The following is a 14333-nucleotide window of genomic DNA, read 5'->3' on the forward strand; positions in this document are numbered from 1 at the left end:
ATATTTGCCCCAAAATCTTCTAGTCTTCCACTGCCTCAACCCAATTTACACATTTTAGTGAGCGATAAGCTATCCTGACAAATTTATATAGCAACGGGGTGAGCATATAAAGCTCAGCAAATGACTAACATATCCATATCAAAGAGGACAGTTTTCAAACAAATGAGGTATCAAAATACAAAGCAGAGATACAAGATGAAACAGTAGCATGTTTTGTTTGAATGCAGAATTACAATATCATATCGTTCGAAGCACGTTTTATTCATACAATCGAGGAAAGGTAATTGGAGCATATCATTGGCATAAAGAGCATATCGATGACATATGGTAGTTTTTAAGGTATAACAAAGACTTATAACATTTTGAAAATATATCAAAGAATAAAACATGAATAGAAGCTCAAATGTCACACGACGATGCATTCATTTCATTCTTATCCAAAGCATGCATAGAAACATAGCCAAAGCTTTGGATATCATATCAAACACATAGAAGGTGAAGTGGGATCATAACATAATATGGTCCATCCATTTCTGAATGACCAACAAACATAAGTCTCCCACGTCTGGGAGCTCCATCCACCCACGTCTGAGTGAAGTCATAGGGGGCCGGCAGAACATCGCGGGCTCTAATCATAACTCCCTTTACCATTTCTAGCAAAGGTTCACATTTATCCCACAAACACCAGAGTACAAAGGGACAGTATGAATAATGAAATTAGCATATATTGGAAGCACATGCGGAACAACGAAATGTACATATGCCTTTCGAGTCAATACGATACAAACATAATCTTTCATAAATGTATTTAGATTTGAAAGGAAACAAAAGAAAGGGCATACAAGGATTTCAAGAAATCACATATAGCTCAATTGAAATAAAAAAGTTAGATAAATTCAATGTCCATAGAAATTAAATAGGAAGATGCACATATTGAAAGAAAAATGCGGAACAATGGGATGCATGTGCCGAATCATTACGATGCAAACATGAACTTTAGATGATAGCTGCGGATATACAAATAAATAAAGGACAAAAGTATACAGGAATTTAAGGTAATAATGTAAAGCTTAACTGAAGTAAGAGTTTTTGCCAAAATTGATTTCCAAAGGGAAGTAACCAGGAAAGCCGAAATCGACCAAAGCTCGATTCTTTCAGAATTTGATAGGAACATTGTATGAACTATTTGGATAACCAATTATGCTCCAATTTATTCAAAACAGGTGTCATTAGAAAGCTTTGTCAATCTAGTTTTAGGCACATTAAGTTTTACAATATTTGGAATTTACAACAGGGAGTTATAGATAATTTCGTAGCAAAAGGTCTGAAAATATTAGCTCTGTTTTACTGAATCCATAGGGTCGATGAAAGTAGATGTTTTAGTTAGAAATTGTACTCCAAAAATTTCAAATCAGGTATATACAGAAAGAATTTTGAGTCTATCTTCGAATAAAACATACTTTGTATGAATCTGAGTTCACAACAGAAAGTTATAAGTAGTTAAGCAACAAGATGTCAGAAATTTCAGTCCCTGTTTTACAGAATCTGTAGGGTTAATTTAAACAGAAGTATTAGTAGGCATTTAAACTCCAAATCATTCGATCTTTATATCAAAATAAATATTTTCTTGTCTACTTTCAAATGGAACAGGTTTTGTCTAAATCAGAGTTTATTACAAAATGTTATGATCAAAACATTGTATAGAGGTCAGATTACCGAAAAATTACAGATTCATAGCTTTATATCAAAACGAAAGAAGGTCTGGTTCTCAGTTGAAATCTTTCAAATTTTGCAGAATAAAAATGGAAACAGAGATTAAGGTTACTGTGGGATTGGGTTAGAACACTTGCCTTCAAATTATTTGAATCCCAAATGTGAGAAAATTGATGAAAAACCTCAAGCTCTTCTTCTTCTTCTTCTTCTTCTTCTCTCAAACTCACGTTGGCTGCAACTCTTCAGGTTTGTTTTCTTTAACCTTTCATCTAATTATTTAGGTTTTGGCTAATACAAAAGTTGCAATGTGTCATGCATGCATGAAAAGGGCTAGGTGTCATCTTTAGAGCAAAGATAAGTGGCACCAACCTTATGTTAATTAGTGACACATGTCCACTATATATTTTTTTTTTTTCTAACTTAAATCTGAATCTTTCAAAAATTATATCAAACTTCTAATATTTACTCTTAGGTCCCTAGCCATAAACCTTTAATATAATATCATTTAATATAAAATAATTATTAAATAATCCTTATTTTTACAAACAAACCTTTTACTAAATTTTTAAAAATGGGGGATGTTACACTAGGAGCCTACCGGGAGTCCACAGAATGTTTTTCGAGAGTTTATTGGAAGACCGCCGAAAGTTCGCCGGAAGAAGTCTTGACTTGCGGACTTTGTAATAGATTAGGAAATGTCTTTAAATTCGTAGTTGGTACATTAATTAGGGTTAGGATTAGGTGTTAATCCTATAACCCAAGTAGGGGCCAATTGGGCCCGAGATCAGACTAATTTGGGCCAAGTTTGGAGCCCAACCAGTGAGCTGAAATAGTATAGGCGGTGGCACTGCCAGATTAGGCGGTGGCACCACCCAGAACCCAAGAACTGAGCAGTGGCACCGCTGGACTGAGCGGTGGCACTGCCCAGCACCCGAGAGGTCCGGCGGTGGCACCGTCAGTACACTGTCAGTGCCAGACACTAATAGGCGGTGGCACCGCCATCCTCGGAAACCCAAGAGAATTCAAAATTTGGAGCCCAAATTTGAATCCTCTTGGGGCCTATAAATACCCCTCAATTCTCAACTGAGATTACAACTTTTGTGAAAGCAATAGATTGAGATAAAGGTCTTAGAAAAGTCTTTAGCAAGTCTTGTCTTAAATTGCTTGAGTGCTCACCTCCGTCTTCCTCTTCAAAAATTGTAAGAGTGTGAACCACTTATAAAAGGTTGTAAGAGGGGTATTTGTCCTTCCCCTTCAAAGAAATTTGCTAGTGGAAGTTGAGAGTCTCATTGAAGAAGGCTTTGCAAGTGGATGTAGGTCATTTGACCGAACCACTTTAAATTGGCGTGTTCATTGAACATGTGAGTACTTACTTTTCTATAATCATTATCTACACAATAGCAAGTTTCTAGTTTTTACTTTATTTAAGTTACAATCAAAGCGAAATCTCCTTACATTTTACGGAATCATTTTCGAACTTACAAGTTTTAATCCGCTGCACTAATTCACCCCCCCCTCTTAGTGCCGCTCCGATCCTAACATGTTAAATCAAATAAGAAAAACATGGCTCTGATACTAACTATGAGGAACGAGTCGACACTAAGAGGGGGGGGTGAATTAGTGTAGCAGATAAAATTACATCGATTCAAAAAATCTTTCATACATTGAAAACCGATTTTGGAAGATGTTAATTTGGAAGTGTAAGGAAGCATAGTGAAAGCAATAAGAAGGCAGTTTGAAGTTAAAGTAAATTGCTTAAAAGAAATGCAAACCGAGTTTATAGTGGTTCAATCATCGTGACCTATATCCACTCCAGATTCCTCTTCCGTCGAGGCCACCGGCATCCACTATCGGTCTTTCTTCAATAGGTGAAGACCAACTATCCTTTTACACCCCTCTTCTCCTTTTCATAGGTTTAGGAGACAACCTTTATAAGCACACACTCCTCTCTAAACAGAATTCTAAACTTAGAACTTATAGAAGGGGATTTCTCAAGTGATTACTATAGCATTTTCTCACTTTTAAACTCTCTATGCTTATATATGTTAACCTAGGATTTGAGGGGTATTTATAATCTCCCTGGTACGGGCGGTACCACTACTTGAGCTGGGCTGTACCATTACTTGCAGCACTAACACTGGGCGGTACCACCGCCAAGTTTGGTTGTACCACTGCCTGACACCCTGACACTAGGCGGTACCACCGCTTGACAGTATCTCGAAGACTGTGTCTGGGCGGTACCATTGCCCAGACTGGTGGTACCACCTAGACTGGTGGTACCACTACCTGACATAGTCTCGGAGACTGTACCATGACGGTTTCACTTATTTGGTCACTGTTTGGGCCTTTTACTTAGCCCAACACATCCCAAACTTGGGTCACTGAATGGGCCTTTCTCTTGGCCTAAAACAATTCTATTTTGGGCCTAGTTGGCCTCTAATTGAGTTGGTCTAATTACATTCTAAACTAACTCAATTAGACTCCAAGCTAACTCAATCTAGATATAATTGATTACAAGTGAATCATATGTTGTCCGGCATGTCATTGGTTCTTCCGATGCTTCGTCCGGAGCTTTATACTGATACATCGACCATTCCTCTAGCCCAACATCTAATCTTCTGATATGTTTGCTCTAGCCCAACGTTCGATTCCTCCTGCTTTAATCAATTTGTCTTTTCTGATTGACGTTAGTCCTACGTCACTTAAACGTATATTAGATCACAAACACTATCAATTGGTTTCATCATCAAAATCCGAGATTCAACACGAATAACTCCTATTTTGAATATCTATTTTAAAATCCATTCTATTTTATCCTTCTGGAGACGTGGATACCGATATGGTTGAGTATTTGCCGAAGGTTTGCCTGGAAGAATCATTATACAATAATCATGCCGACGGGTAGGAGGTAGGTTGTGTGGTTCATCAAATATATCTAAAAATTCAACAAGAAAAGGAAGTAGGTTTGGATCTTTAAATTTTATTCACTCTCCCTTAGTTTTCTGCTCAAGTTGTACCAAAAAGCCACTACATGCTTTGTAAATAACCATCCCCATTCATTGTGTGTAAATCATCATTGCTTCGCCCCCCCGTTTCCCGTGTTGTATCACTTGTTTCCCCTTACTATAAAATTTTCTAATTAGTTTCATAAAATTTTAGGAAACAATACCCAATGTCATCAGCCATTTGATGCTGAGCATGGCCTCATAATCATCAAGATTGAGAAGAAAGAAATATGCAATTATCTCTTGGTCTTGCAGCAACAGTTTCACCCGTGGGCACCTACGATCACACTTCAAAATTCGTCCATCAGCAACCTTAACATCAAACCTGCTGCAATTATTGATAGGTAAGGCCATCCGAACAACAACCTTTCTGTTCATAAAATTATTAGTGCTCCCGACATCAATAACAACGGTGATAGGTTGTTGCTTCAGAAGTTCTCCCACTTTTATCATTTGCAGGTTCGTATAACCGGCAAGGGCATGCATCATAATATCAACCGACTATTGTTCTTAATCCATGACCTCTTCCTCATGCTCCTGGACCTCCTCCTCCATGTCTTCAAGAGGTTTAATCAGTCGGAGGCAGCCCCTTTGCTGATCGGTCACGAAGTTCTTCACTTGTCAATTCTTCTGGCAGCTAAGGATGATTGGGAGCAGAAGGAGGTTTATATGCCATAGGCCTTAGAGAGGTTCTCATCCTCTAAGCATCTTGGATGAGCTGTTCTTCTTGTATTTGGGTGACTGAAATTGCAGTTGTCACGGTACGGAGCGGCCGGGCCTTAACCTCCCCTTTTATCTTTGGCTTGAATCCTTCGATGAATGTTCCTAACAATTGATGGTCAGTCCAATCATGAGCAAGGTATGATTGCTTCTCAAACCTAGTTTGATACTCTTGAATCATAGAGGTTTGTTGAATATTTGCGAGTTAGCTATCGATATTTTTATACTTCGTAGGTCCAAAACGATTCAACAATGCGTTCTTAAATTGATTCCACGTCGGAGCCCCATGATTGTATTCCAGCCAATTGTACCATTGTATAGCATCTCATTTAAGGTGAATGACAGTAATTTTCACCATAGCATCATCTGACGTTCGGTAGTAAAAAAAGTAATGTTCGATGCGCGAAATCCTCCCCGCCTGGTCTCCTTCTTCCCATCGCAGGAATACCACCCTCATGCATGGCTGAAGCATGTCTGAGGGCTGTCCCTCCTTCTTTAAAGGCCTCTTTGAACTCTCTCCTTGCTGAAATTTGGTTGGACTCGGTGGTCCAATTCTAAATTCTACAAACAAAGCGCACAATTTGTCCTCCAAGTGCGATTCAAGCCATGATTCAATCCGAGATTCCATTGCTTCAAATTTGGCATCAATTAGATCTTGAGAAGCCATAGCATATGCTTATAGATTATAGATGTCCCTATCTTTTTTCTATTAATGGGTTAATGGCATGGGGTGGTGGAAGGTTCGAAAAAATTGAGGATCAAGGAAAGGTACTACAGCAGATTTTTACATCAAAAGTGTAGTAGCTTGGATGTAAAAGATCAATGATTTATATCAAGAATTTTTTGACGAAACCAAAGGAAAATCCGCTAATAGAAAGTGTCAAAGCTGTCATAAAAATTTCATAGAGAGTTGGATAGAAAAAACGCAGTAGTAAGATCAAACAAACTATGTTATGCAGTTGGAATTCTGCAATTGCATCTTTCGTCATAGAGATGAAAACTTTACGAAGAAAAGTTTATGCAGCAATATAGGAACAATTTTTTTTTTAGATTTTGAATAAGGCTAACCAAATTGCGGCAGCAGTAAGGTAGGAAACCAGAATCTATTGCAATTCACTAGGAGATCAAAGGATGATTTGTAGTGGTGGAGATTACGATAGAATTTGACGATGATCTTTTAAGCAATTGTGGGAATTACTTTGGGTAGCTGTGGAGGGCTGATGGATGGCTGTGGAAGGGCAGTGAGATGCCAAGAATGTTGCTCTAATACCAAGTGTTAGAACCCTTGTGGATTCTAAGTTTGGGGTTGATATTTTTAGGGGATCGACCTCCTTGGAACTCTATAGGGGTTCCTTCCTCTAGGTTCCTACTTAAAGGCTACTAAAAGGATTCATTTATTCATTGAGAAAAGAGGATGAATACATGACTATTTATAGGGCTTCTAAACCCTAACTCTTAATAGGACTCCTACTCAAGACTCCAACTTCTAACCAACTCCTAATATGACTCCTACTCAAAACTCCTACTTCTAACCAAGCTTCTCTAAGAAGCAATCTCCAAACTAATCCTAACCTTAGCCAACCTCTTCACTCTTTAATTGGGGCTAGCTAGGTAGGTTTTACATGAATGCCCCTTTCAATGAAATTCAATTAGGACTCTCCTAGCTAGAGTCCTAACAGCTTGCCACCTTGTAACCCTTGTGTTAGCCAAACCCAAGTAATTAGATGAGAGATTAAAGGAAAACTTAAGAAAGGAGGGATACTTGCTGAGGGATACTTGCTGCAACCATGGGTTTGAGAAGAGAAGGGAAGAAGAATTGAAGAAGAAGAAGAAGAAGAAGAAGCTTTGCTTGAGGTTTTGCATCAATTTCCCCACATTTGGGAATCAAACTTTTCTAAGGCAAGTGTTCTAACCCCATCCCACAGTAATTCTAATCTCTATTTTTATTTTATTTCTACATAATTTGAAAGATTTCAACTTAGCACCAGACATTTCTTTCGTTTTGATACAAAGTCATGAATCTATAATTTTTCAACAATCTGACCTCTATGCATTGTTTTATACCTAACTTTTAGCACCAAACTCTGATTTAGGCAAAGCCTAATCTATTTGAAAGTAGACTCAAATATCTTTTTTTGGATACCTAGATGAATGATTTGGAGTTCAAATGCATACTCAGACTTCTATTTCAATTAACCCTATAGATTTTGCAAAACAGGGATTATAATTTATGACCTTTTGTTGCTAAACTACTTATAACTTTCTGCTGGGAACTAAGATTAATGCAAAGTATGATTTATTTGAAACTAGACTCAAAAATATTTCTGAGCTCATATGACTTGAAATTTTTTGAATAAAATGTGAACTGAAAAATATTTTTTCATCGACCTTGTGGATTCAGTAAAACAGAGCTGATGTTTTTGGACCTTTGGCTATGAAATTATTTGTAACTCCCTGTTGTAATCTCCAATTCATGCAAAGTTTAATTTATCTAAAACTAGATTAATAGATCTTTGAATGACACCTATTTTGTATAAATTGAAGTATAATTGGTTATCCAAATAATTCATACAATTTACCTCTCAAATTCTACCAGAATCAAGCTTTGGTTGACTTCGCCTATTCTTGTTTCTTCTCCTTGGAAATTGACTTCAACAAAAATTCTCACTTCAATTAGGCTTTACATTATTGCTTTAAGTTCTTATATACTCTAGACCTTTAATTATTTATATACCTAATTTTATTATATAAAGCTCATGTTTGTATCGTAATGTTTCGTAAAGGCACATGCATTCCGTTGTTCCGTATGTGTTTTCGATATATCCCAATTTTATTGTTCACACTATCCTTTTGTATTTGGTGTTTTTGAGATAAATACGAACCTTTGCCATAAATAGTAAAGGGAGTTATATTTAGAGCCCGCGATGCTCTGTCGGCCCCCTATGACTTTACTCAAACATGGGTGGATGGAACTCCCAATCGTGGGAGACTTATATTTGGTGGTCATTTAGAAATAGATGAACTATATTATATTATGATCTCACTTCACCTTCGATATGTTTGGCATGATATCCAAAGCTTTGGTTATGTGTTTCTATATGCGTTTTGGATAAGAATGAAATGAATGTGACATCATATGTATTATTTGAGCTTCTGTTTCAGATTTTTTCTTTGATATACTTTGAAATATTTATACATCTTTGATATACTTTGAAATATTCCATATGTCATGGATATGCTCCTTATGTCAATGATATACTCTGATTAGCCCTTACTCCATTGTTATGAACAAACCATGCTTCGAACGATACGACATTGTAATTCTGCATTCGACGAGTGGCTATCTTTGAACTCTTGTATCTCTACCTTGTATTTTGAAACCTTATTTATTCGAAACTGTCCATTTTTCCATGGATATATTAGTCGCTTGTTGAGTTTTATATGCTCACTCCATTGCTATATAATTTTTTTTTAGGATAGCTTGTTGCTCGTTAAAATGTTTAAATTGGGCTGAAGTAGTGGAAGGCTAGAAGATTTTTAGGGCAAATCTTTCATAGTTGAAAGGTGGTTGATCTATAAGTACATGTTGTATATAATGAAATATTAATGACAAATCTGGATTGATGTATCTTGTAAATGTTTGAAAAGTACCTCTCATATCAAGATTTTGGGAATGTTAAGTTTAAATTGTGTAATGATATAAACATGTGGTACATGTTGGTTTTGTGATTATATAGATTCCCACACTTATGGATTTATAATATGGTTATGGTTTAGTTGAGTTGGCTTTGGATTTTATGAACCATTAAGAGATATGATGTATGATTATAAATTGTACAAGTTTTATGAATTATGGATTATATAGGTGAATTTTGACTTGAATATTTATTTAGTGGCCTCAAATGTGTGTTTGGATCTTGGATTGTTTGTTGAATTATAATATTATCAATTTTGAGTTAGGTTCATACCTCCTGAATGAGAATTAAATTCAAGGGGCGTGACATTCGTGCTCAAACAAATCCTTGGCTAGGGTCATTCGGATTGAGAGAGAAAGAATTCTCCGGAAGAATCCGATTAGAGCAAGATTTGATTAGAAACTATATGAGTCTGATAGCACCATACCCAGTATATGGTCTCTATGATATTAGATGGATGAGGGACTATGGGTACATGGTAATTGAGGACAGACAGGTCCAAAGGATTGGATTCCCCTATATCGTCTAGGCACTACATCATAGTGGCCTAGTATATCTGCAGTCGATGAGTATTAGACACCTTGTGGATTCTAAGCTTGGGGTTGATCTTTTTAGGGGATCGACCTCCTTGGAACTCTATAGGGGTTCCTTCCTCTAAGGTGCTGCTCAAAGTGTAATATCCCTTACTTTTGAAAATTTTTTAATAAGGATTTATATGTAAATTGGAGGACCTATATGTAAATATAGAAATTTCAAGGACTCTTAAGTTGCAAAAAGAAAAAAATAAAAAAATAAAAAAATTTTGGTTTTATCCCACCGCCTCCCACGCTCTCTGTTCCCGACAGAGAGAGGAGCTGTGGGGCGTAGGGAGAAGAAGAAGATAAGTAGAGGGAGAAGAGAAGAAAAGAAGAAGAAGAGGGAAAGAAGAGAGGAAGAAGAGGGAGAAGAGAAGAAAAGAAGAGGAAGAAGAGAGGGAAGATGGAGAGGAAAGCGAGATAGCTGCAGCAGCTAGGGCTGTAGCACCTCTATTTCGTGTAGGAGGAAACAGAGGAGTTCATGTGTGGGGCATCGGGGAGGAGAAGGGAAGAAGAGGAGAAGAAGAGAAGCAGAAGAAGAAGAAAAGAGGAGGTGGCTACGGCAAGGGTTGCAGCGAGGAGCTGTGGGGCGTTGGGGAGGAGAAAGAAAGAAGAGGAGAAGAAGAAAATAAGAAGAGGGAAAATAAGAGAGGAGGAAGAAGAGGGAGAAGAGAAGCAAAGAAGAAGAAGAAGAGAGGGAGAAGAAGAGGGAAAAGAGAGGGAAGAGGGAGAGGAGCGAGAGGTGGCAGCAGCTAGGGCTGCAGCACCTCTGTTTCCCGTAGGTGGAAACAGAGGAGAGGTGTGGGGCATTTGAAGAGGAGAAGAAGAAGAAGAGGAAGAGAAGAAGAAGAGGAAGCAGGAGAAGAGGTTGTGATACCTCTGTTTCCTGTAGAGGAAACAGAGGAGAGGGTGTGTGTGACACCGGGGAGGAGGAGGGAAGAAGAAGAGGAGAAGAAGAGAAGGGAAAGGAGGAGCTGCGGCTGCGGCGGTGGCAGCTGTAGCTGGAAGAGAAGGAGAGGAAGAAAAGAAGGTGAGGAAGAAGAGAAGAAGAAGAAAGGAAGAAGAAGGAAGAGGAGAAGGGAAAGAAGCAGCTACGGCTGCGGCTGTGGCAACTGCGGCTGTGGTAGGGAAAGAGGAAGAGGAAGGAAGAAGGGAAGGAGAAGAAGAGAAGGGGAAGAAGGAGCTGTGGCTGTGGTGAAGGCAGCTGCAGTTGGAAGAGAAGGGAAGGAGAGGAAGAAGAGAAGGGGAAGAAGGGGCTGCGGCTGTGGTGATGGCAGTTGCAATTGGAAGAGAAGAAGGAGAGGAAGATGGGCAGGGAAGGAAGAAGAGGCTGCGGCCGTGGCTGAGGTTGTGACTGCAGCAATGCAGCTGGGAAAGAAGAGAAGAGAAAGGAAAAGGGAAGAAGAGAGGAAGAGGAGAAGGGGAGGCAGCTGCGGCAGTGGCAGTTGTAGCTGGAAGAGAAGGAGAGGAAACAGAGCAGGGGAGGAAGAAGAGGCTGCGGCTGTGGTGGCTGCGGCCGTGGCTGCGGCCGTGGCTGCGACTGCGACTGCGATGTTGGCTGCGGTAGCTGTGACAGCGGTGGTGGCTACAGCAGCTGCTTTTGGAAAAGAGAAAGAAAGGAAAGGGAAAAAAAAAGGGGCTGTGGCCGTGATTGCCATTACGGTGGTGGCGGCTGCATCTGCGACAGCTGTGTTTGGGAAAGAAAGAGTAGGAATGAGAGAAGGGAGGAAGGAAATAGTGTAGTGGAAGGGGCTGCGGTTGTGACCGCAGGTCGTGGCTACGACTGTGGTAGTGGCGACGGCGATGACTGCGATAGTTGTGTTTGAAAAAGAAAACGGAGGAATGAGAGTAAGAGAGAGCAGGTGACTATACCTCTATGTTCTGCATGAGCTGCATTTGTGGAGGAAAAAGAGAAGACATGTAGAAAACAAAACAGGGAGAGGACATAGAGGAAAAGTAGAAGAATTTGGGCTGACACCTTCTTTGGATCTTCAGATCAAAATCTTTAAAAGGCAAGTTTCCCGATCGTTTCTTCTATAATTGTTCTAATTTTTCTTATTGCAAGTATTATGATCTTCCTTGTGCAAGTGTTCTTATCTTTCCTATTGCAAGTGTTCCGATCCTTCCTATCGCAAGCTTTCTAATCTTTCCTATTGCAAGTGTCCTGATCTTTCCTTACTGTAATTTTATCTCTATATTTGATTTGAATATAAGGAACTTTGAATTGTTCTAGCCTTGCATTTAATATATCTCTTGTTTAGACGTAACGATTCGAATCTGTGCAACTTTTGAGATTCTGACCTTTTGATACCGAGCTGCCTATAAGTCTTTGTTGGAAACTTTGATTTGTTCAAAACTGATTTCATTGGAAACTAGACTCGTAGATCTTTCTTTTGATACATGGATTGAAAGATTTGACATCCAAACACCTGCCTAGTTATCTATTGAATCTGACATTATGAATTCTGCCAAACAGAGATTTTATTCTACGACCCTTGTTTACCAAATTATTTGTAACTCTCTCTGTTGGACGGTTCATTCATATGAAGCTTGTTTTATCTGGAAGTAGATTGAAATATCTTTCCAATGATATATTTCTGAGTAAATTGGAGCACGATTGATAGTTTGAATCATTTGTTTAATATGTCTTTTGAATTCTGCTAGAAATCGAGCTTTGGTCGATTTCACATATTTTGGTTTCATTCCTTTGGAAATTGATTTCATCTAACCTTCTTATTTGAATTGAGCTATATGTGATTGCTTGGAATCCTTGTATACTCTTGCTTTTATTTCCTTTCAAATCTGAATACATTTGTAAAAGATTATGTTTGCATCGTATTGACTCATAAATGCACATGTACATTTCATTATTCCCCATGTGCTTCCAATATGTCCCAATTTATTATTCACAATACCCTTTTATACTATGGTGTTTGTCGGATTATTTGGACCTTTGCTAGAAATGGTAAAGGGTATGTGCTTAGAGCCCGTGATGCTCTAGATTATGTTTGGTGGTCATTCAGAAATGGATGAACCATATTATGTTTGGAATCCCACTTCACCATCTAGCTGTTTGATATGAAATTCAGAGCTGACCAAGCACTTGGGCAGGGTGAGAGGGCTCGAGTAGGAAAGGGCTACCCGTGGATAGAGTCGAGAACTCATCACCGCGTGGAGCCACCACTGAGTTAAACCTCACATGTACTATGCTAGGGTACGACGTCTGAGCTTTTGTTTCATATTTTGTATTGATATGCTCCAAAATATTTCCTATGCCATTAATATACTTCAAAATGCTTCGCATACCATTGATATGTTCCGAAATGTTCCATACGCCGTTGATATGCTCCGGAACACTTCATACGCCACTGATAAGCTCCGAAACATTTCATTTGTTATTTATATGCTTCGAAATGTTTCATTCATATTATTGATATGCTTTGAAATGTTCCATATTCCGTTGATATGCTCTGGAACATTTCCTATGCTATTGATATACTCCAATTACTCTATGCTCCATTTGTTATGAACCAAATATGTTTTGAATGACATGACACATATGATTTGTATCTAATGAGATGGTATCCTCGAGAATTCTTGTATTCTGCCTTGCATTATGATATCTTGTTTGTTTGAAACTGTCCCTTCTCGTGCTAGATATGCTTTGTCACTTGCTGAGCTGTTTTTAGCTCACTCCGTTATTATATAAATCTTTCAGGTTAACTTGTCACTCTTTGAGATGTTTGAATTGGGCTGAGGCAGTGGAGAGCTATTCAGAATTATGGGCAAGTCTTGTTAGTTATTATGTTATTGTTGTATAAGCATATTTTGTATGTAATGAAATGTTGTCGATGAATCGAAATGGATATACTGTATAAAAGTGTTAGAAGATCTCTCTTATCTGGAATTTCGGAATGTTAAGTCTAGCTTATGATGATATGAACTTGTGGTGAATAGTTGGAGTTCTGATTGTATAAATTACTTAGCTTGTGGATTTATAAATGTTGTTCATGTTTGTTAAGTTGGCTTGGGTTGACATAAATGTGAATCGAGTGATGTGATATATGATTATAAAATGCACAGGTTTCATAGATGTGAATTTGATAGAATGTTTTTCAGTGTCCTCAAATGTTAGTTTGGATCCTGGATTGGTTTGTGTTGAAAATTTAATATCATGGATATTTTGAGAGGCGTGACACAAAGGCTGCTAAAAGAATTGATCTATTCATTGAGAAAATAGGATGAATACATGGCTATTTATAGGGCTTTGAAACCCCAACTCCTAATAGGACTCCTACTAAAGACTCCTACTTCTAACCAACTCCTCATAGGACTCCTACTTCTAACCAACTCCTAATGCTTCTTTAAGAAGTAACCTCTAAACTAATCCTAACCTTGGTCAACCTCTTCGATAGGTTTCACATGAATACCCCTTTCAATGAAACTTAATTAGGAATCTCCTAGCTAGAGTCCTAATGAACTTACCCTCTTCAAATTAGCCTTGTCCTCGAGCCTGATGCTCCATGAATTCTGAGAATTTGATCTTCAAGTTGTCATAGTTCTCCTAAGTGGCATCTTCTGCTGATAGGTTCAACAACTGTATTAGCACTTCAGTAGTGGGTCAT

This window comes from Musa acuminata, chromosome BXJ2-3, assembly GCF_036884655.1.
Source record: "Musa acuminata AAA Group cultivar baxijiao chromosome BXJ2-3, Cavendish_Baxijiao_AAA, whole genome shotgun sequence".
Taxonomy (NCBI): Eukaryota; Viridiplantae; Streptophyta; class Magnoliopsida; order Zingiberales; family Musaceae; genus Musa; species Musa acuminata.